General features: G+C 66.8%; 1 protein-coding gene across 2 annotated transcripts in view; it reads right to left on the bottom strand.

Annotated features, from left to right (window-relative positions):
* The window catches only part of RARA (retinoic acid receptor alpha), a 64,269-nt gene extending 42,259 nt beyond the window's left edge, over nt 1-22,010 (bottom strand). Inside the window, exon 1 of one of the 2 annotated variants that reach the window (XM_054014311.1) lies at nt 21,919-22,010. The gene's annotated coding sequence lies outside the window, so the exon portion shown is untranslated. Of the gene's footprint in view, nt 1-7,702; nt 7,785-21,918 lie in introns of those variants that run through there. The other variant, XM_054014310.1, reaches the window with a different exon arrangement.
* Nucleotides 22,011-22,705: the final 695 nt, after the last annotated feature.

Raw genomic sequence — 22,705 nt, 5'->3', positions numbered from 1 at the left:
GGGCCTAGGGGACGCAGGATCCCGATGTCTGGAGCCAGGGGCCGCCAGGCGATACCGCAATATGACGAATACCAAAGACTCCCAAAGCGAGAGGGGGCCGTGCAGTGCCGGGAGCTGGCCCCTGCCCCACGTCCCGGCTCGGGACACTGCTGCGTTTCCCATGGGGGCCCAGGCTGGGGTCTCCACAGCCTGGCACAAAGCGGGGGAGAACCATCATTTGCACCCTGCTCTAGGGAGGAGCGAACCATAGCTCCATGCCCCAGGCATAACGCAGACCCTGCTTTGCCCCGTCCACCAGGACCGGCTCTAGCTCGACAACCGCGTCAGGGACTCCTGGGTTCCCTTCCCAGCTCTGCCAGCCATTTTCCCCTGTGGCCGAATGCACCCGTATTCACCCAGCCGGCATCGCCACAGCCCCCGACGGCCAGACGCCCCCCACCACGCAGCTGGTCACACGGGAAGGACAAGGCAGAGCCGGGAACTGAGCCCCCATCTCCCAAGTCCCTGCCCAGTCTTCCCCTCACGTGCCCCGGCTCTCCCCATGCCCACTCTGTGCCCAGCTTCCAGCTCTGAGCGCCCCTGAAATTCCTCCTTGGGGCCCACACGCGGGCAGGGACCCCAGGCTGGCAGAGGGTCAGCGTCCATCCATCAGCTGTAGCACAGGGGGCAGCAGGCCAAGCTCCGCCCTCCCCCCTACACACACACACACACACCGGACACGCTGCCCGTCCCATGCGAGCCCCGCTCATTCTGCCAGCTAGGCGGGGGTGGTGCCGGTCCCGGCCCTATGGCATGGGGCCCCCAATGCACCGTGGGGGACGAGGGTCTCCAGGCAAGCGGGGGGCGGGATTCTCAGAGCCCCTGATCTGGATGCAGCCCGCGCGCTCCCCACCCCCGCTGGACCCCAGCCCCGGCCTCGCCGGCCCAGCCCCGCAGCAGCGGCTAACACAAGCCAGCTGTCTGGGAGGCTCCGGACGGGGGCCGCGTCTGCAGAGCCAACGCTGCGCATTGACGCCCCGGGGTGGAAATAGAGAAACAAGCAAACAAACCCAGCCACCTATCGGCTCCTGAGGCTGGCGGAGCCGGCCCAGGCACTGCCCGCGGGGTCCCGGGAGCACCCAACCTGGGGCCCATCACAGGGCGCGCGAGCCCGCCAGCCAGGCAGGGCCATGAGCCCCATTGCAAATGGGGGGAAACTGAGGCACGGAGCAATTCCATGACTCGCCCAAGGTGACACAGCAAGGCAGCGGAGCCCAGGGCTGCCCGGTCCCAGCCCAGCTCCAAGCAAGGGGTTAAACCACGTTTATTTATCCCCCTCCCCCCGCGCTAAGCCGCCTCCTGCTGCGGGAGAGATTAACCCATTTTCTTTAATCAGCACATTTGTCATCGTCAACGTGCTCACACCCCGAGGCAGGCGCAATGGCCGGCAGTGTCATTACTTCAGACCCTCTCTTGGGGTGGCCACTCCTCCTGCCAGGGCAATGCCAGACAGCACCGCCCTGCCTGCTCCAGAGAGGGGGGCACCATGCCCATGGCTGCTGCTAGCCAGGCCCCAGCCCAGACGGGGGGAACAGGTCTGGGCAGAGCCCCTTGGTGAACTCGTCCCAGGCTCTGCTCCAGAGGGGATCACAGGCAGCCCCGGGGACGTGGCCGCCCCTGCTCCATGTGGGTAGGGAGTCACAGGACGGGGCAGGGGGCGTTCCTGGGCACGGCCTGGCATTGAAACGCCCAGCACTTCCACTCAACCCCCTCAGCAAACCCCACAACGTGGGGCCACTGCCAGCCCCTTTTTATAGATAAACTGAGGCATGTGATGGGGCAGGGTCTGCTCTACCCACTAGTCCCCACCCCCACATCCCCGAGCTGGCAGAGAACCCAGGAGTCCTGGCTCCCAACCCCCTGCTCTACCCACTAGTCCCCACTCCCTTCCCAGAGCCGGCAGAGAATCCAGGAGTCCTGGCTCCCCACCTGCCCTTGCCCAGGGCTGGCCGTCAGGCCGGGGAGGGGTCGGGGGCCAGGCCGAGGCGGGGGGGGGGGGGATGGGAAGAGAATAGTGACATAGCAACCAAGCCACCTCCTGGTTATAAATAGCGTGGCGCCGAGCCAGGCGGGGTCTGGAGCTGCGAGCACTGCAGCCCGGGGGAAGGCAGCACCACACAGCTCCGACCGGGGCCCCTGGCCAGTCCCGACCCAAACACCGGCCCCCCGGCCAGCTGACGGCTCCGGGCAGGGCGAAGCCCCAGGGCTTGGCTCCCCGAGCGCCGCTGAGCTGGATGGTACGACGGGCGTCGAGCCCACGGAGAGCACCCCCAACCGAACCTGCGAGCAGGGCGGGGAGAGGACGTGGAGGAGCAGCCGGAGGGTCCAGACCCTCGGGGGACAGACACGCGCCGCTGCTGGGCCCTAGAGCAACGGGATGCTTGGCAAACCGAAAAGCAGCACGACCCTCAGTTACCCCGTGGAACTCCCTGCTACTAGGAGTCCAACGGGACTGGAGAGGCCTGGCCCTGCAGAAGGCGGCGGATCCCAGGAACCAACCCTGCCCCATGACAGCCGGGGCCAGCCCCAGGCCGGCAGGATGTGGGGCACTTCCCACAGGCAGGGCACGCCATCCCCGGGAAGCCAGCGGCTGCCACAGACAGGACGCCGGGCTAGAGGGGCCCCTGGTGGCAACGTCCATTCTCTCCTCCGCCACTGAGGTGCTCGGGCTCCCTGCTGCCCACAGACTCGGGGGCAGGGCTCACAGGGCAGGACACTTGCTCCAAGGGGGCGAAACCCCAGGCCCCAAGCCAGTCTCCTGCGGCCGGGGGGAGGGGGGAGAAAGAGAAGCAGCAGGGGGGGAGGGGGAAGCTTAACAGCCTTATCTTGGAAATCCTCTCAGAGCAGATCGACCGGATTAACGAGCTGAGTATGAACCAAGCTGTGGCCAGTGACGGGTGGGGGCCGGGCACCCCCAAAGAGAGGCCCCCTCCCCTGGCCCAGCCAGCAGAGACAGAGCCCCCCGCCCCACAGACCCAGCCCTGCACTCACTGGCGCCACCCGGGCCAAGGTCAGCGTGTCCTGACGACAACAAGGCCCAAACCCCACTGCCTTGGGGGCGCCCCACGGCATAAGTGGGGGTGGAGAGGGCGACACCTGTGGCCCTCAAGCCTCTGGCTACGCACTGCTCAGTGCTGGAACGCGCATGCCACGCAGACACGCACACGGGCCCCTACGGCCGCGCAGATGCAGAGGCCCGGCCCAGCCCCACGGCCCTGCAAGCCGCACGCCCTTCACGCCGTGCAGCCCCAGCTGCGGAAGCCATGTCCAGAGCGCCCCACAGGCAGCGTCACCCCATCCCGACGACCGGCCCAGCATGTCTGAGAGGCACTTCCCACCACGAGGGTTCCCCGAGCCTTGATGCAGCCAGCTCTGGGGTGGAGGGAGCCGATCCGACCGCTCCCAGGAGAGACGGGGCTGCCCGCACACTCTTTGCTGGCGAGAGCTCCCCCCCCAAAGGTTTTTGCCGGCGGCCGCAGGGCACAAGCCGGGATTGCTGCTGGGTTTCGTTTCCATCTGAAGAGGAACATGAGCCGGGCTGGGATAGACACTGAACCAGCCCAGCCCCCGCCCCGTCACCGCCAGCCCGGGGCCCTTGGACAGGGGTCGGGTCCCGAGCGGAGGCCTTGGAGGGTCCCGATGCTGTGGGGAGAGGCGCCACACCCCCCCAGGCGCTCGCCAGACCAATGGCTGGGATACCCGGCCACAGAGTGGGGGTTGGGGGGCTCAAAAGCCCCTTTCCCCAGTGTCCTGCCAGAACAGAGACCCCAATGCCCCTCGCCCCGAGGAAGAGGGAACGGGGAGGAAGTCGCCTGCCTAGACCCCCACCCCATAGCAATCTTCAGAGACACCGACCCCAACCCCGAGCCAGTGCTACCTGCCTGCCGGAGGGGCACGTGGGGGTCACCTCATCGCATCCTCAGCCCGGCAAGAGGGGCTTGGACTTTGTCCCAGCCACCTGGGGCGGGGCCCCCCACCTGCGCACAGACAGGCCAGGGATGAGGCCAAGGCAGCGCTGGGATCCCCCCCCCGCCCCACCGGTGCCCCCCACTCCCAACCTGCAGCCCCAGCCCAGGTCTCCCCCCACAGCTCTGCCGATGCCCCTCACTCCCGACCCGCAGCCCCTGCTGTCTCAGCCCCACAGCTGCCTGTGGAGCGCTGGAGTGGGTGTGTGTTGGGGGAGGGACAAGGCGGGCAGGAGGAGCCCGACGGGTTCAACTGGCAGTTCAACACCTTTCCCGAGGCAGGCACCATGCCCACCTTTGCCACCACTGCCCCAGCCCACGGGGCTACCCCAGGTAACTGCACAAAGCCCAGGGGGACTGGGAAAAGCAGAGTCTTCTCTCCAGCCCCGATCCCGCCCAAAACAAACTGCATTTATATCCCACCGGGAGCTCTTCCCCGCCCACCCCCGCCCAGAATGCAGCCACTTCTGGGGCAGAGCACACTGCCAGCAGCACACGCACATACCCCCTTGCGTACAGAGAAGCAGGCCAGACAGCCATTGGTCTGGCTGCCCCTCCCGGGAGGGCCAGTACTAGGGCAGGAAGGGCACTGCTACGAGTGACAGCCCCCTCTCTGGCAGGGGGAAGCCCCCATGAGAGCCCAGAGTCAGGAACTGGGCTCGTCCTGCAGGGGAGGGTCCCGCCAGGCAGCAGCTGGGTGCGAGCCAGGGACAGACGATGAACACAACATGGACTAGCCGGTGCCAGGGGGACTAACGCTGCGCCTGAGTCTGCAGACAGCCTGAGCCAATCGCCCCTCTTCGTCCCAACTGGCCGTTAACTCTGAAACCTAAGGACGACGCTGATGTTCACATGAACTATCTGATCACTTTGGCAAGACATTCAGCCAATGCCAGTGCGTCCTGCCCCCTTCCTCTTTGGCCAGGAGCATCCACACAAAGACGCCGACAGTGATTTATTATCTGGGCCGCGGCTATCACCGACCCCGTCGTGCCACGAGCCAAGATCTGCGGCTCACTAGCACCTGGGCATTCGGGGGTCACAGAAAGTAAATGAAGAGAAAGAGAGCCGAGAGCACCCCCACACACACAGGAATCCATGAAAAGGTCTATGGTCTAATGGCCAGGACACCTGGGTTCTGTTCCCAGCGCTACAGGACTTAAGGGAATTCTCTCCCCCCCGTGCCTCGGTTTCCCCATCAGTACAGTGGAGATCGTACTGGGACTTGTTGGAAAGCATGTGGAGACCCTCGCCCGAGGAAGTGGGGGATGCCCACTCAGATCCACCCGCCCACCGGGCAGGATAAGGCCACAGCAGCTTGGGCTTTTCTGCAAAGAGTTGCTGTGGCCATGGAAACGCATGGGGCCAGTTCACACCTAACCAGGGTCCCAGCACGGTCCGTACAGGGGTCTGCAGGCTCCGCAGGACAGGTGGAGGACACCCACTGCACTGGCGTTGCTCGGGAGCTGCCCGCCGGATGGAGAGCACCACGCTCACACCTCGAGTACAGCCACCCCTGCGACGAATTTGCTGTTCTCAGCAGCGCGCCGGGCGGAGGCCAGGACCCAGGTAACACACAAGGGCTTCCCCCAACCCCGGCATGGCTGGGTTCCCTGCTTCTGCCACACAGCAACTGACCCGCTGCAGGAGCACATGAGTGACGCAAACACCCACCCCCCCTTCCCCTCTGTGGGAGGGAACGAAGGGAGGGTGCCGGGTGTGAAGCTGAGCCAGCGGGTTGTCTGTCGGCAAAGAGAGGACTTCCTCCTTGGAGGATCACCTCCTCTAGCACCCGCCGGGTCAGGAACCGCCCCGGCCATGGCCCCCAGGCTGCAGCAGGACAGCGAGAGCAGGCGCAGCGCAACCCTCCAGTGGCGGGAAGGTAGCTGCAATCAGCCCCCCGGTGCTGCGCTGGAAAGCGGAGACACGGCGGATAACGGCAGGGGGCGCCCGGACCAGCCCATGCCACCGCCGGGGGCATTCGGAGAGCACGCTCCTGGGGCAGGAACTGGCCGAACTGTGCAGCTCCAAGCACACTGCTCGTGCCCGACGCCGCAGAGCCCAACAACGGGCTTACGGTAACAGGCAAGCCAAACGCGGCCCCCCAGCAGGGAGGGCCCGACACCGGCCCCCCAGCCGAGACCCCCGCACGGCCCCAGTTCCCGCAACACACGCAGCTCCAAGCACATTGTGCACACCGCAGAGCCGAACAATGGAGCACAACGGGCTTATGGTAACGGCCAAGCCAAACACGGCCCCCAAGCAGGGAGGGCCCGACACTAGCCCCCCGGCCCCAGCCCAGGTCCACGCACTGTTCCCTGCAACACACACACAGCTGAGTTCAGACCCGGACCCCCAGATGCTGCAAACCCACAGCCTGGACAGATCCTCTTCCCCTGACCCCTGTGCTCGCTTTCCAGCCACCGCGGCCTCAGTGCCGGGCGAGCCCTGGGCTGGATTCGCTGCCCCAGTTCTCTCACCCCCACCCATGGCTAATCCCGGGCCCAGCCGCAGGACCCCTGTCGATCGATCGCAGCACGCGGGGAAGGGAGTGGGCCAGGGCCCCACGTTCATCACCCTGCAGACGGCCTTTCGCAAGCCGCGTTGAGCCCTTTAAAGAGCGCGCCAGGCCGGGGAAAGTGACACACAAACGAAAGCGTCTTTTCGAAAGCTTCCGAAGCAGGCGGCCCCCTGGCACGGCACCCGACGGGCCCCTGGAAAGGCCAGAGCACAGGAACTACCCACCACTTTGCCTCAGATAACACCCGCTAAAGGGGAAGCAGCCCAGCGCTCTCCGGATGGGGCCTGGCAAACAAATCTGAAGGAGTGAAAAGTTGTGTGTCAAAGTGCTCGCCCCGGGCCAGCTGGCCAGGCCCACACCCACCCACCCACTGGTCCCTGGAGGGTCCCCGAGCAACGGGGAGTCCCCCCAACAGGCCCGTTTCTCTCCCCGAGCAGGGCGCGGGCGAGGAAGGAAACCAGGGGGTACCTGTGGTCCCTGGGCAAGGGACGCTCCCCCCCAGCCTGGCCTGGAAGCTGCCCCGGGGTGGTTACCCCTTGGCGGGGGACGGCGCTGGGGGCGGATCCGGTGACAGCTGGGAATGCTCCCAGCCTGGAGCAACTTCTGCAACAGTTGGGTTCAGACATTTCCAACTGGGGAGGGGGAGACAAGAAAAGGCGCTGCCCCCCTCTTCCCCCCACAGCTGTTCCAGCCCAGAGACATCAAAATCAAAGAGCCCACAGCCCCCGAGCTACGCCGTGACCCCCCCCCCATGACACACACTTACCGGGGGGGGGGCGGGAGGGGGGAGATCAGCGAGAGACGGGGCTTGCAACGGGCACGGGCGAGAGTCCCCCCGTCCGCCCCCCAACACCCCCGCCCCCCCAAACACACACCTGCCCCCCAACACCCCCGCCCCCCCAAACACACACCTGCCCCACAAACACCCCCCGCGCTCCCGCCCCCCAAACACACACCTGTCCAACACCCCCATACCCCCGCCCCCCCACCACCCACACACCTGCCCCACAACACCCCCGTTCCCCCCACCCCGCAATACCCCAACCCCCCAGCCCCGCCCCGCAACACCCCCCGCCCCCGGAGCCCCCCAGCGCCCCCCCGCCCTACAACACCCCCGCCCCCCCATCCACCCAGCGCCCTGCAAACACCCCCCGCCCCGCGCAGCTGCGCGCGGTACCTGGGCCGGGCGGTGGAACGTTGCGCGGGGCCAGGCGCGCGCTCAGCGCTCGGCGGCGGCGGCCATGGCCGGTCATGTGCTCGGGGAAACTTTACACGGGGCGGGGGGAGGGGAGCGGTAGGGCCACGCCCCCTGAGCCAGCCGGCCAATGGCGCGAGGGGGGCGGGGCAGCGGCTCCTGAGCAGCCCTTTGAACTGTCCAGCGGCGGCGAGTGGGGGGGAGGAATCTTAAAGGGACAGGGGCCGCTCCTTGGTGGGGGAGTGGGGCGGGGAGGGGCAGTAGGGGGCGGGGCAGGAATCCAGAACTCCTGGGTTTTACCTACAGCTCCGCCCCTGACCTCGCAGGGCACCCGTGGGCAAGTCCCTGCCCTTGCCTCAGTTTCCCCTCTCCAGCCATGCCAGTGGGAGGTGTGTGTGGGTGGAGGAGCTGGCGGGCACTAGCCTGGGTAGCCAAGACAGCAGGAAATCCCAGTGACAATCCCACCGCTGGATTCACACAGAGAGCTGGGGTGTGCGGAGATGGACAGATAGACAGACAGACAGGCAGATAGATAGACGGACGGACGGACAGACAGACAGACAGGCAGGCAGCTACTTCGCAACCAAAGGGCAGCTTTGCACAACCCGTGGCTCTGGGATTTTCCGAGCTGGGGGCCCGAACGCCCAGTGTTGAGCTGCCGGAGGAGTTGGGCGAGCGATCGCAAAGCGCCGAGTCTGGTTACTGACCCTGGCCCCGATCGGCCTGAGGAAATCACTGGGCCTTGCTCACCGCCCGCAGCTGCCGAGCAAAGGCCCACAGCGAGCGCGGAGCCGAGCGAGATGCAAACCACAGAGCGGCCTCTCTCAGCCTGCAGCACGCTCCTGTCGGCCGTCAGATCCTGCACAGCTCCAGGCCTGGCCAGGGCTGAATTCAGGACTTAACCCAGCACTGGACGGCCTGGGAATTTTGTTTCACTAGGAAAGGGGAAAGAAGAAAAGAATGCAATGGGTTCCCTCCCCGCCAGGCAGCCGGGCCCAGCCCACTGCAGAGGGACACCAGAGGGGTGGGCCCAGGCTGGCCCCAGAGCTGGCCGCTCTGCCAGGGAGCCCCCCACCCTGTCCCGGGGCTGCCTGGGGCCGGCTGTGCCGCCCGGGGCGGAGCGCAAGGCGCACTGTTGTTCTCAGATATTAATGGCTGGCCAGGGATCGGAAACACATCCGAGCGGGGGAAGGGGGAGGGCTTCGAGGAGCAGGCCCTGATTTATGGGCTGCCTCTCTGCTGGGAGCTCCCCCCAGGCCGGGGGGCCGGGACAATTGTAACCATGCCCAGCTACCATGGGGGAGAAGCTCAGTGTCCGGTTCATGGCTGCCCACCTCTAGCTCACCCCACTTGGGGGCAGAGGTGAAGGAGCCCCCAGCCTGAGTTTGGGCATCCCTGGCTCGCTTGGACCCTGGCTTGGACCCTGGCTCACTCCATGCTGGGAGAGGGGAATCAGGTTGCCCTAGAGCACGAGAGGGAGGTGCCAGCCGCGCGACACCATGGCGCGTTCGCACGAGTCAGGGCGTTGACTCTGGTTCACATCAGCCTCCCCTCTCCCTGGACTCCCCCAGCCGGTTCTGCTGCCTCCCGCGCTCGGCCCTAAGCCAGCACCGCGTGGCTGTTACGCAGCAGCCACGTTCCACCCCAGAGCTGGCTGCATTTCACTGGTTGGCGAGCGACGCCCCCCACGTCGCGAGTTTAGGCTGCAGTTGGGCTCTGCCCCGTCGGGACATGCCAGAACGCGTGCAGGACAACCTGCCTGCCAGGCCCCAGAGCCGGGGAGGGCGGGGACGTGGCAGTTCTGTGCGTTACGGTGCCACCCACGGGGCAGGGCAGACGCCAGCGCTCTCACCAAGGCTGGGACCCAGCTGCCAGCGCCAGTCTCCTTCCCACTGCACCCCAAAGAGGCCGGGGGTGCTTGGAGTCACGACCCCAGGGCCTGAGCCCGCCGCCCTCACTCCCAGGGTGACAGATTTAGCAATTCCTACAAATGAAATCTCCTGGAGCCTTTTAATCTGCCTGACAAGGGGCCTGGCCAACCGGTGGCCTGGAGTTGGGGCCCCCCAGCCTCTCCCCCCCCTGCAATTCACCCAGTCCCCCCAGGCTTCCCGCTCACATCTAAGTCACCCCCACCAGGGATTCTTTGCAATCGGAACTCGAACCTGACCAGTCTGACACAAGACAGCTTCATGGCATGCAACCAGCAACAACCGCCGGCACTGCCCCCCAGGGGCCCCCAAACCCCAGCGTGTCTCGGAGACACCAGCAATGCCCCACACCCCACAGGCCGGGATCACGGGAGCCTTTTCACAGAACGGGGAAACTGAGGCACGGAACAGGACAGTCATGTGCCGAGTTGAAGACGGGGCTGGAACAGAACCTGGGGGCCTGTCCAGCATTCCCCTGCTCTAACTGCTCGACCCCACACCCCTGCCGAGCACTGCCTGGGGCAGTGGGATCTTCATTCAACTGAGATGAAAAAGGCACCAGCAGACCCTGTAACAAAACTGCACGTGTGTGTATGTGTGTGTGTGTGCACATGTGCATGTTTGTGTGTGTGTCTGCACATGTGTTTGCATGAACTTGCTCACGTATGCCTGCATGCAAACACATGCACGCGTGTGCACGCTCACACCTGTGCACGTGTGTGTGCATTAGGGCCCCTGCTGTGTCTTGCTGGGCTCCCCAGGCCAGCAGGTGCGATCCCATCTCCCTCCGGCCTAGCCCAGTGCCGGGCGCTCCCCGGGTCATCACTCCTGTTGGGGGAGGGGATCCCTGGGGGCGCAGTGCTGGGCAACGCCAAGCGGGATGAGTTTGGGAGGCTGTGTGGAGTGTGGCCCCGGCTGGGACTCACCTGCACACAGGTCGCGGGGTGGGGGAGCCTGGCACCCGGACGCCTGGGTGCATTCCTGACTCACTGCTTGACTTTGGGCACCTGGCTCCGCGTGCCTCAGTTTCCCCATGGGGGGAGGGCGATGGAGCCTGAGTCCGTTCAGGGCGGGGGAACTGTAGAGCCAAGGCACAAGGTCCCGTGGGGTCCCCCCGCCGCCAGTGCCCCCGCACACAGCGAAGACCCAGAAGGTGCTGGCTCCATGATGAGGGAGTGGGGAGACACAGCGGGGGGGTCCCTATTGTCTAGGTGAGCTCCCCCCCCCCCCCCGCACTGTGCTGGGAGCCGCCCGGCTGCATGCGCTCAGCCTGCAGGAATGTCCCAGATCACTCCCAGATGTGAGGCAGCTCCCGCGCCAGCCGCCTCCTCCCCCGCCCGCCCCCCTGGGGCCGACCTGGCCTCAGCGATCCCTGCCCGCAGCCCCCCACGGGAATCCAGGCCACGTGCCACACGGACCCTGGGCAGGGCTGCGGGTCAGTCCCTGGGCAAGTGGCCCCCACGCCACCCAGCGGGCTCCAGCCGCTGGGCCGGGGCCGGGCACGGAACCTGGCAGCTGGGGGCAGAGGGACACACCTGGCCCTGGCCCAGTGGCTTTGGGTCGGAGTCCCCCACGCCAGCTAGGAGGGCTGACAGCCAGCTGCAGCGGGACACGGCGCGAACACACAGGCCAGGGAGCCGGCCCAAGGGAGCCCTGGGTGCCCTGCCTCCCTCCCGCTGGTGGGGGACAAGCCCCAGGACCCCACACACACTGCCACCCCCACTGCACCGCAAGCTCCCCCCAGCACACCAGGGCAGTCACAGGAGGGCTGCGGGTCGGGAGTGAGGGGCACCCCCAGAGCTGTGGGGGGAGCCCTGGGCTGGGGCTCCGGGGGGTGGGGGGGTTGGCAACTGGCATCTTAGGGGGTAGAAAGGATCCCCCCAAACCCAGCAGCCACCCGCACAGCCACAGGCCATTCCGCATCACCCCACAAATCCCGGCTCCCCCCGCCTGGGGGGGGGGAACCGCCAGGAGGCAGGATCGGAGCCAAAAGGGAAAACGCAAAGAGAAGCAACTTCCCGCCCCACCATTAACCCAGGTGCTAGGGCAGGGAGGCGATTTCCCAGTGTCCCACCAGTGGCCCGTTAATCCCAGTGGTCCCCCCCACCATCGTGCCGGGCGCTGCCCAGGCCCCGACCCGGATCCCCCGTGGTGCCGGGCGCTGCCCAGGCCCCGACCTGGATCCCTTCGTGGTGCCGGGCGCTGCACACACAGCAGGGGACAGGCCCTGCCCCGCGAAGCTGATGGTCCTGTGGACACCTGGGGGCCAGGCCGACTGGCCCGTTTCAGACACAGCTGGTGGGGCCAGAGCTGGGGCCAGAGCTCGGGACAGGCCCAGCTCCCATCTCGGCAGCAAGAGGCCGCGGCTGTTCCCGACGCAGGGCCCTCACCGGTGCCCCTCACTCCCGATCTGCAGCCCCGGGCTTCCCGCTCCCAGCTCTGCGGGTGCCCCTCACTGCTCCATCCCATCCCTCCTCCTCCCCCGCCCCCCATGTCACTCCCACCGGGGCACTGCCATCACACACACACACACCCCCATGGCTCCTTCTTGGCCACACTCGACAGGGTCATGCGGGGTCCCCCCCACAGCTCCGGTGCCCGGCCGAAGCCCAGCCGTGTGGAAAACGCTCCCTGTCAGATGGAATCTGGGTGCAGACGATGATGGCCCCGCGCAGGGAGGCGGCCGTGGCTGGCCACGTGTGGGCTTATGTAAGGGGAGTGCAAAGGAGGACAGGCTGCGCTGGGCGGGGGACAGGGAACCGGAGCCCCCAGCACAGCTGCAGCCGGAGAAGGAGCTGCAGGGACCTGTGCAGAAAGGAGGTCCCTGGACCTTGCTCCCCGCGACCCGGGCAGCAGCCTGGAGAAACTCACAAGGGAGGGAAGGTCCCACGATGCCCAGCCACATGTGTGTGCACACGCATGTGGGAGCGGTCTCCAGCATGTGCACATGCGTGTGGGAGCGGTCTCTGGCGTGGAGCCATGCACGCCCCCCCATAGCAACATACACACTAATGGACACACACCAGCACCTGTCCATGCACACATGTGCAAACAGTCACACTAATACACATGTCCAGTCGCACACACGTCTTGCTCAGCACCCCCCATCCTGCTTCTACATTATCCCCCCCAGTGCCGGGGGCCAGACACGGCCTCCCCGACTCCTGGCTGGGGCCAAGCTGCCACCACGTTCCCTTGGCAGGGAACGCCCTGCTCTGGGCTGGGTGCCCCCCACTCCCGACCCACAGCCCCCTGCTAGTCCAGCCCCAGGCTCGGTCTGTTCTGACCTGGCTGGGCTGGGCTAGGGGGGGCCTGCAGCAGCCTGCCCCAGGGGCTGGGAGCCGTCACCGAGGCGGGGGTTCCCGCTGCGTTCAGTCCCCCACCCCCGCGGGATCTGTCAGCGCGGGAGCCCGGCCCCCCCGCGGCCAGTGATTAACGGCTCCGGCAGGAGGCTCCGGCGCCGCCAGGAGTGAATCAATTTGCGCCATCGATTTTTCATCCACTGCGGCAGAAAGTGGGATCTGAAGGGCCATGGAAATGACAAATCCGCCTCCCAGCACAGCCCCCCCCCCCCGCTGTCAGGCCCCCGGTGCCCGCGTCCCCCCGTGTCAGCGCCCCCAGTGCCCACATCCCCCCGGTGCCAGCCCCCCGATTCCGCGTCCCACCCGTGTCAGCACCCCCGGTGCCCGCGTCCGCCTGGTGTCAGCGCCCCCATCCACCCAGCATCAGCGCCCCCAGTGCCCGCATTCCCCCGCAGTCACCCTGGGACCCTCAGAGTGGGCTGCAGCCCCCCCCCCCAAGGAGTTCACAGGCTCCGTTGGCCACACACACACCAGCCACCCCCAGCCATGCCACGGCTGCCTTGTCTATACCATGGCAACACCACGCCTGCGCCCGGCCACGCCCTGTGCCAGCCCACGCCCCCCATGGTCCCTTGCCCTGAGGGATCGGCCCCAGCCCTGCCGGTAGCCGGGGGTTCTCACCAGGGTTCTGTGCTCCCCGCGCCCATGGCAGGGTCCCAGGCTGCCAGCACCGCGCCTCCTGCGAGGTGAGACAGGGAAGGACACGGGGGGGGGAGCTCCTCCCATTTCCAACCCCCCCCGATACCAGAGCTGGGCAAACGTGGGCTCCCAGTGCCCCCTTCGGCAGGCAGACGCCCCCTGGACTGCCCGGCGCTGCAGGGAGCCCACAGCACACTGGGCAGGGTGGCTCCTTCCCCTGCGCTGGTAGCCCTGTGTCGACACTGGGCACAGGGACCCCTCGGGGCCAGCTGCTGGGCTCCCCCAGAGGTGGCTGCAGGTCAGTGCTGGGATGGGACAGGCCAGCGACAGAGCTGCGCCTGGGGAGCAGATCAGAGCCCATCGTATGCCAGGTGACAGCACAAGTCCCTGTAGCACAGACCCCAGGTGTCCAGGCTCCCAGCTCTAACCACCAGCCCCCACTCCCCTCCCAGAGTCAGGGATACAACCCAAGCGTCCGGGCTCCCAGCCTCCCTGCTCTAACGACCAGACCCCACTCCCCTCCCAGAGTCAGGGACAGAACCCAGGCGTCCGGGCTCCCCCCCACCAATCCCTGGGCCCTGCTGTCTCTCTGTCCCCCCACGTTCATACCTCCTTTCCTAGGCTGGGCTCCAACAGCCTGTTTCACCCCTTAGTAGCTGGGTGGTGCCATTTAAGGTGGGCACCACGGTGGGGGTGGGGGGCCTGGCTCATCCGAACGCAGCAAAGAGCTCTCGCGTTCCCTCCCCCCACCTGTGACCTTTACCAGGCGGCCGAGGAGGGCAGGCGGCAGGGAGCCCCCTGCCCACGTCGGCCCCAATCAGGCTCAGGCAAAGGGCAGGCCACACAGCAGACACCTGGGGGCAGCTGGCCGGGGATGGGGTATCTGGGGGGGCTGCATTAGGGGGAGTGCTGCTGAGGCCCCTGACTGCCCCCCCAGTGCCCATGCAGAGTGTTCTCCCAGGGGGTGGCGCTGCCCAGATGGCACCAGGCACCTGAGCCAACCCCGTTCCCCAAATTTGTTCCCCTGACACCCCGCAGAGCCGGGCAGCAGGACCCCGTTCCCAGCCAGGCCTCAGGATGCCAGGGCAGAGCTGGGGGGCAGGGGCTTGTCCCCACCCCACCCCCCTCTGGAAATTAACCTGGGAGGAACAGGCATGACAGGTTTCCCAAGTCTATTTTTAGCACCGGCGGCCTTTACCCACAATGCCTGGGGGGCTCCTGCTGGGCACAGCAGCGCCATGGGGGGGCAGCGCCATGGGGGGGCAGCGCACTGCTGCCCCTGGCTGACGGGACAGTACCAAGGCCTTCTCCAGATTGTGAGGGGACCGGGGGGGGGGGGGCAGAGACTTGCCCAGAGTCACCCACCAGGGCAACAGCTGAACTGTTTGTGCCCCTCACTCCCGACCCGCAGCCCCCTGCTATCCCAGCCTGGGCTCCCCCCAGCTCTGGGGGGCAGCCCCCCAAACACCTCCTGTAGCACCTGCCAGCGCAGCGTGAACCCAGGAGTCCGGGCAGCGGCCCCCCCAGTGACAGCAACCGTACAATAAACAAACCCTCCGGCCCGGCAGGGTATAGATTGGAGCCTGCGGGGCACATCCCGGTCACCCCTGCAAAGGGCGGGACTGGGGGGCCCTGTGCAGGCAGCAGTGATCCCGCAGTCTGAGCAGCTCCCCGCTCTGGCTTTGAGGGGTTTTCCTTTCCTGGGAGCGGGGGTGGGGAGGGCTCCGGCCGGCTCCCCCTCCCCCGTCACAATGCGTCACTGCGGTTGGCAGAAACCTGACGGCCTTTTCCTTCCTGCTGGCGTCACGGGGCCGGTGTTTGGCACCGGAGCCAGGACGTTGCTGGGGATGAGTCATGGCAGGGACCCCGGGGGGGGAGTGCAGGGCGCCCCCGCTCCTGTCACCCCGGCTCGGCTGTGCACAGCACCTGGGTGTGCCGGGGGAGGAGCTCCCAGGGCTGGGGCTCCCTGGGCCCCCCAAGGACGCCAGCAGCCCCGCGTGGGATGAGGCTGCCCCAGCTGCCCCGAATGCTCCCCTGCCCCAGCCCAGCCTCCATGGGCAGGATCTGGGGGGCTGAGCCCAGAGGGTCCCTGGGTAGGGGAGGGGCAGAGCCTCTCCATCAATGCTGTCCCGCCGCCCCCCACTTCAGCCCTTCGCTGCCAGGCCCGGCTGCTCCAGACAGAGACCAGCAGCCTCGGTTGAACCCGCCCCAGAGCCCCCCCGCGTCCCCCCCCCACACTCTGCACGTCCACACATGCCAGGGAATGCATGGCTATAAATAGCCCCGGCGCGTTATCTGCTTAACTCCTGCGCCCAGCCAGTGCACGGGGATGAGGGGAGGCTCCCTGCTAAAGCAGGGACAGGAGAGACATGGGGGGCAAGGGCTGGGGAGCCAGGACACCTGGGTTCAGTCCCCTCAGCTCTGCCACCAACTCGCCCGACCTGCCCTCTCGGTGTGCCTCAGTTTCCCCACCAGTAAAATGGGGGTGATGAGAGTAGCCCAAATCCTTAGAACACAAGAAAGGTCAGACTGAGTCAGACCAAAGGTCCATCCGGCCCAGTGTCCTGTCTTCTGATCGCGGCCAATGTCAGGCGCCCCAGAGGGAATGAACAGAACAGGGAATCGTCGAGTGATCCATCCCGTTGCCCATTCCCAGCTTCCGGCAACACTCCAGGACTGGGCAGCACTGGGAAAAGGGCAGTCTCCCCCCCCCCCCAACCAGGCACAGTTCTCCCCGTCCCCGTCCAACCGCTGGGGCATTTCCTAGCGGGTGTGGGGAGCCCAGGGCTGGGACAGCAGGGAGCTGCGGGTCGGGAGTGAGGGGCACTGGCAGAGCTGGGGGGAGCCCAGGCTGGGATAGCAGGGGGCTGCGGGTCGGGAGTGAGGGGCACCGGCAGAACTGGGGGGAGCCCAGGCTGGGATAGCAGGGGGCTGCGGGTCGGGAGTGAGGGGCACCGGCAGAGCTGGGGGGAGCCCAGGGCTGGGCTGGCAGGGGCTGCGGGTCGGGAGTGAGGGGCACCGGCAGAGCTGGGGGGAGCCCAGGGCTGGGCTGGCAGGGGGCTGCGGGTCGGGAGTGAGGGGCACCGGCAGAGCTGGGGGGAGCCCAGGCTAGCAGGGGGCTGCGGGTCGGGAGTGAGGGGCACCGGCAGGGCTGGGGGGAGGCGAAGGTGGGCTGGCAGGGGGCTGCGGGTCGGGAGTGAGGGGCACCGGCAGAGCTGGGGGGAGCCCAGGGCTGGGCTAGCAGGGGCTGCGGGTCGGGAGTGAGGGGCACCGGCAGAGCTGGGGGGAGTCAAGGGCTGGGCTAGCAGGGGCTGCGGGTCGGGAGTGAGGGGCACCGGCAGAGCTGGGGGGAGCCCAGGCTGGGATAGCAGGGGCTGCGGGTCGGGAGTGAGGGGCACAAACAGTTCAGCCGTTGCCCTGGTGGGTGACTGTGGGCAAGTCTCTGCCCCACTTCCCACATGCGCCCTCCACACAGGGACCCACAAACACTGAACGATTCCTGCAGGCCAGGCATCAGCCCCAGGAGATGGGGGGAAACTGAGGCACGGGGCGGGGGGGGGAGAGAATGATCCACACCCCTTCCACAGCCAGCGAGTGTCAGAGCAGGGCTGGAACCCAGGAGTCCTGGCTCCTCTCATCCTCGCAGGGGACACTGGCTAGTTCACGCCAATGCTAGCAACAGGGAATCTCAGTGATGAGGGGGGTTGGGGAGGCCCCTCCCCTTTCCTGCCTGTCCCTCCCCCGCCCTGGGGAGCTTCCCACCTTTGGGCTGGTGCCCAAGGCCCGGACGGTCGCTGGCTAATGCCCTGGCCGGGCGCCAGGCGCGGGAGGATGGAGCTGGGAGCAGGCTCCCAGAGGCCCCTCCACCACCCGCTCACAGCCAACTTGGCCAAAGGTCGGCAGCGAAGGAGACGGCCAGGAGCAGCCCCTGGCCCCACCAGACAGCAGGACCCGGGCCCAACCAGGCCCGTAGGGGGCGCTGGCGTGGGCAGGGGGCAGCAGGCAGGGCCTGCCCCAGCTCACAGGGCTCCTGGCTGAAGTGCTGGGGTCCATGGGGGGGGCACTGGCTCAGAGCCCTGGAGCCCCCCAGCAGCTCCCCCCCCCCAACATGGGGCCTCCCAGCACTGAGCAGCAGCGACACCTAGCGGCCAGTGGGATTAATGACAAGGTTATTCATCAATGTGCGGTGCCCCTCACTCCCGACCCGCAGCCCCGTTAGCCCAGCCCTGGGGTCCATCCCTTCCCGTGCCAGCTCTGCCGGTGCCCCTCACGCCTGACCCACAGCCCCTGGCAGGGCACCTGGTGACGCGCATGGAGAGACGGGGCCAGCGGGCACAGGGCAGCTCGGGTCAGCAGTGACCCGGGGGCTGAACCAGTGGCACCGAGAGCCCCGAGGGGACGGGGTTGGGGGGGGGGGTGCGTAGGGCACCAGCTACAGAAGCTGTGGGGCTGATGCCAGGGCCCAGATAACAGGCAAGAGCAGGGAAAGGTGGTGGTGGCAGCGGCGGCGGGATTGTTTGAGGACCTCAGGGCAGATGGAGGCTGGGAGCCCGGACTCCTGGGTTCTATTCCCAGCCCCAGGCTCAGTTAATGCAGCTACTGCTCAGGGACGAGGCCCCAGGGAAGTGGCACTGGGTGCTGGGCAGAGCAGCTATTGCCCCCTGGCACCTCCCCACGGACACACACAGTTCCCCTGGATTGCCCCCTCCCCAGGCCTGTCCTCCTATTGGGCCGTAGTGCTGCCAGCCAAGTGCAGGGCCCCCGAGGGAATGGGGCTGGCCGGAGCCTGTGGAACTACCTGCTGCTGGACAGCAGGAATGGCAGAGGCCTTGCTGTGCTCAGCACGGGCAGGGACGCGCCCCATCCGGCCCCTTTAAGATTCCCCCCTCTCCCTCCCCGTCCCCGACTCTCAGCCTAAAAGCCAATGTGGTATTTCTCAGCTGTCAGATCCGATTAGCTCCCTCGGGCGCCCGATGGGCCGTGGAGCCAGAGAACAAGAAATGAGAAGGGGGGCGGGGGATGCACTCGGGGGGGGGGGGGATGGGACCGGGAGACTCACTCTGGCGTTGGGGGGCACTCCACCCCCCCCCCCCCACGAGACAGGAGACAGCTCTGTAGGGGGAGAAGCTGGTCCCAGCGTTGGGAGGGGTGATAGGCAGGGAGGTAACCCCGCCTGTCTGCGCTGTGGGGACATGGCCAGTGGGGGGAACCACAGCAAAGGCCCACCCCATGACAGTGGGGGGAAATTGAGGCACACAGAGGGGATTCACCCAGGGTCACACAGTGGGTCTGAAACGGAGCTGGGAAAAGAACCCAGGAGTCCTGACTCCCAGCTCCCACCCCCACTCTGCCACACAATCTAATCAAGTCCCCTGGACCCACCCTGATTTCAGCACCGGGGGCTGCTGGAGATCAGAGGATGCGGCCATTACAGAGGGCTAGGAGGGGGAAGGAGAAGCAGGGACAGCAAAAAGAGGCTGGGGGACAGGACTGACGGGCACCGTGACCGGCTGAGCTCGGGGGGGGGGCATTTTCAGGAGGCATCCCCAGGCTGCTAGAAGGTTTGTGCTTCCGAGGCCAGGCTGGGGGCGGCCCACGGCCCCATCCTCTCCACTTTCCATCCCCCCATCTGCCCAGGGGAAGGTGGAGCCCATCTAGACCCACCCTGGCAGACGGGCCCCTTTCCCTGCCCGACAGATGGCGCTTACTCTAGTGCAATCCTGCCAAGGATCTCAAAGCCTTCTTTCTCCCAACTGTCCCCCATTACACAGCTGGGAAACTGAGGCACGGAGCGTGAACCCCCAGCTCACACAGTGAGTCACTGGCCGAGCCAGGGATTGAACCCAGGAGTCCTAGACCCCGCTGCCCCCCCCCCCCCCAAACTAGCAGGAGTCCTGATTCCGGGCTCCAGTCAAATGAAAGCGACAGCAGAGGATGCCCCCCCCCCATTACTCAGGCAGGAGGGGAGGGTGTTGAGCTCTGGACACCACCCAGGTTCTATCACTCCGGACTGGGAGGTGAATCCACTGCTCCCAGCGGCCCGTGCAGGGCGCTAATCCCTAGGACGGCTGGATGGGGTCCCCACGCTGAGTGCTAACCCCTAGGCTGCCAGGCCGGCCAGCCCTGCAGCAGGAGGGAGAGAGATGGGGCCAGAGGCCGGGGGGGGGGGGGCGAGAAGGGCTGGCTGGTGCCACTGAACGAGCCGCACGCTCTCATTGATGGAAATCCAGGACTCACCCATCTGCATGACCTACATTTGCTCGGCAGCCCGCGGAGCCGCGAGATAATTACACGGGGGGGGGGGGAGGAGAACCCGCAACGTACACCAGGGAGCTGGGAGGCCGCACGTCAGGCAGAACAGCCCCCCCCCCACCAAATGGGGACACCCAGGCGCTCCCCAACAGCACCTAGTGCAGCACCCCTCCCTCAGCCTGGGGACAGATGGGGATCACAGGGCAGAGACGGCAGCAGGGACCCAGAGCCCACCACACCTCTGGGCACAACACCCCCCCTGCCTCCGGCAGCTGCCCAGCCAGCCCTGGCACGGTGGCTGCTCTGAGACCCAACCCCTGGGCACACGCACAGCAGCTGGCAGGGCCTGGCAGGGTGCCCACACACAGACCCGCTCCGAGCAGGTGCTGGCGGAGGAGGCAGACATTGGTCAGGGCAAGACAATGGCGGCTCGCAATTGGAGTCAGGACTCCTGGATTCCCAGCCCTGCCACTGACTGGCTGCGCGACCTGAGGCAAGTCCATGCTGCTTTGTGCCTCGGTTTCCCCATCCACAGCACGGGACAGACTCAGCTGCCCCCTCCCAAGGGTCTGGGACACACGCACGATGGCAGAGGGCTCCCTGACCCGGCACCCGCTGCACACCGGGGCCCTGGCGTGGGAGAGCCATGGAACCTGGGGGCACTGCCGGGCGTGGGTGTGGCCTTGCAGTTGGTTGTGCCACCTGGCCCGGCTCCTCCCCACAGAAAGGCTGGGGTGTAGCAGGGATGCCTGCCCCATTTCCCTGCCCCCAGCCCTGGGTGCAACAGCCACGCAACCAGAAACAGCCAGTTAGCCTCCGGCCAGAGGCCTGACTCCCAGCCGCTGGGAACCCAAGAGTCCGTGCCATGGGACCCCGAAAACCAGACCAGTCTGTGTCGAACCAGAGCCCTTCAATTCATCCCATCGTCAGAGCCCAGCCACTGCCAGCGGAAACCGCCGACTTCCCAGCCCAGAGCCCGATTCTACCAGGCCGGTCAGTGTGCAATGAACAGAGCCACTCCCTGCTGCACGCCAGGCCAGCGCGTGCATCGCCCAGGCAGGAGCGGGGCCGTCGTGGCGCTCAGTCCGAGGGCAGCAAACACTGCCACTGGCACACAGACATTGGCAGTTTTGTTCCAGGCTTTAATCGATGTTGTGGTTCAACACCCCCCGCCCCCCTCCAAAAAACCCAACAACCTGCTTTGGCTTTTTGAATGAATTGGAAACATTGAAGTTTTTGCCCCTGCCCCCAGCTCAGAATTACCCAGCTCCCATTTCAAGCCTTCCAGATTTGGCTGGAAATCTCTCTCACCGCCAACCTTGAAATGCAACCACCTCTGGGGTGGAGCTCGCAGGCGGGTTTTAGCAGCTGCACAAGGGGGGAGCCGAAGCCCGGCAGCGGCGAAACTTTGATCCAAGTCTCCGGGCTCGGCCGCGAGCAGAAATCTCGGTTGTACAGGCAGGGCCATGTATGTTGCATTGGGGGGAGGGGGGGCAGATCCAGCTGTCAGACCGCAGCTGGAACTAACATCACGTGGCTTCAGGGCTCTGCCCCCCCGGGCCCTGCAGCCCCCATGCCAGCCTCGCAGCAGGCCCCGGGACCATGGAGAGCTGGTCAGCCCGGGACAGGGCTGGAGACGGGCCGGCCTGGCCCCGGCCCCGGACTTGGGGAAAGTTCACATCCGCTCCTCCCCCGGCTCGGCCCGTGCAGACGGTGGGGCCAACCCGCCCGAGCCCGGCCCCGCGGCTCGCCCCAGCCGCTCCCACTTCTCCTTCCCCGCAGCAGCAGTTTGCAAGTCCCCCAAGCCCGGGGGCTGCCGGAGAGTTTGCAAAGGGGGGGGGCAGTTTGCAGAGACAAGCTCGCACCCCCCCACCCACCCACCCCCGGACAAAGTGCAAGGAGCCGCACCCCTCCCCCCAAACACAACTTTCTGGGCTCGGGGCCCCGCGGGGGGGGGGGGGGAGCAGCTGGTAGACATGGCTCGCGCTTGCATTGGGGGGAGGGGGAGCTCGCTTACCTGGCCAGGCTCGCCGGGGGAAGCCCTCTCGGAAACCAGCGGCCAGGATTCCCCCGCTTCTGGGGAGTGGGTGTTTGCACCGGCTGCTGCTGTAACAGGAACGCGGCTGCCCCGGGTCCTAGCGCCCGCCCGGCTCCGCCACACCTGGGGCCTGGGCTGCTCATGGCCAAGCGGGCTCGGGCCAGACGGACTGTGGGGGGCAGCCTGAGACCCCCCCATCCCCAGCAATCGGGGGGCTAAGCTCACCTGGGGGGGGCTCAGATACAGCCCTGCCCCCCCCCACTCCTTTCAAGGGAGGTTTTCAGGCTCTGGAGGGTGTTAAAAAGCCAGACCAACCCCCTTCCTTCCCCTCGTGTTTCCAGCCCATTTCCGCCCCCTGTCTGCCCGCACAGCCCCCCAGGGGAACTGGGCTGACTCCCCTAGGCCCAGGCAGCGTCCTGCACTGGCGGCCCCAGGCTGGAGTCACCAAGGCCGCCGGGGCGAGGATGTTTTTATTGGCTTCCAGATGGATTAAATAAATATGTGAAAGGAAACAATCTGCAGGGAGTTCCCCTAAAACATTTCTGCTCCGGGCCGGGCCACCCCCCGCGGGACCCTCTGCTGCAAGGCGCTGGGGTGCAAATGGTGGGGCTTTGAGGGAGGGGCTTCGCCCAGCCCCACAACTTGCCCCTCACCTGCTCTTCCGTTGTCCTCACCCGCACCGCGGGTCACCACCGCTGTGGTCCTCCAGCACCCAGGCTGCTGCCAGCAGTCAAACCCACCAGCTCCGTTCCTGAAGGGACAGTCT

The sequence above is a fragment of the Malaclemys terrapin genome, chromosome 25, assembly GCF_027887155.1.
Source record: "Malaclemys terrapin pileata isolate rMalTer1 chromosome 25, rMalTer1.hap1, whole genome shotgun sequence".
Classification (NCBI taxonomy): domain Eukaryota; kingdom Metazoa; phylum Chordata; order Testudines; family Emydidae; genus Malaclemys; species Malaclemys terrapin.
This window is presented reverse-complemented; position numbering and strand designations above follow the sequence as displayed.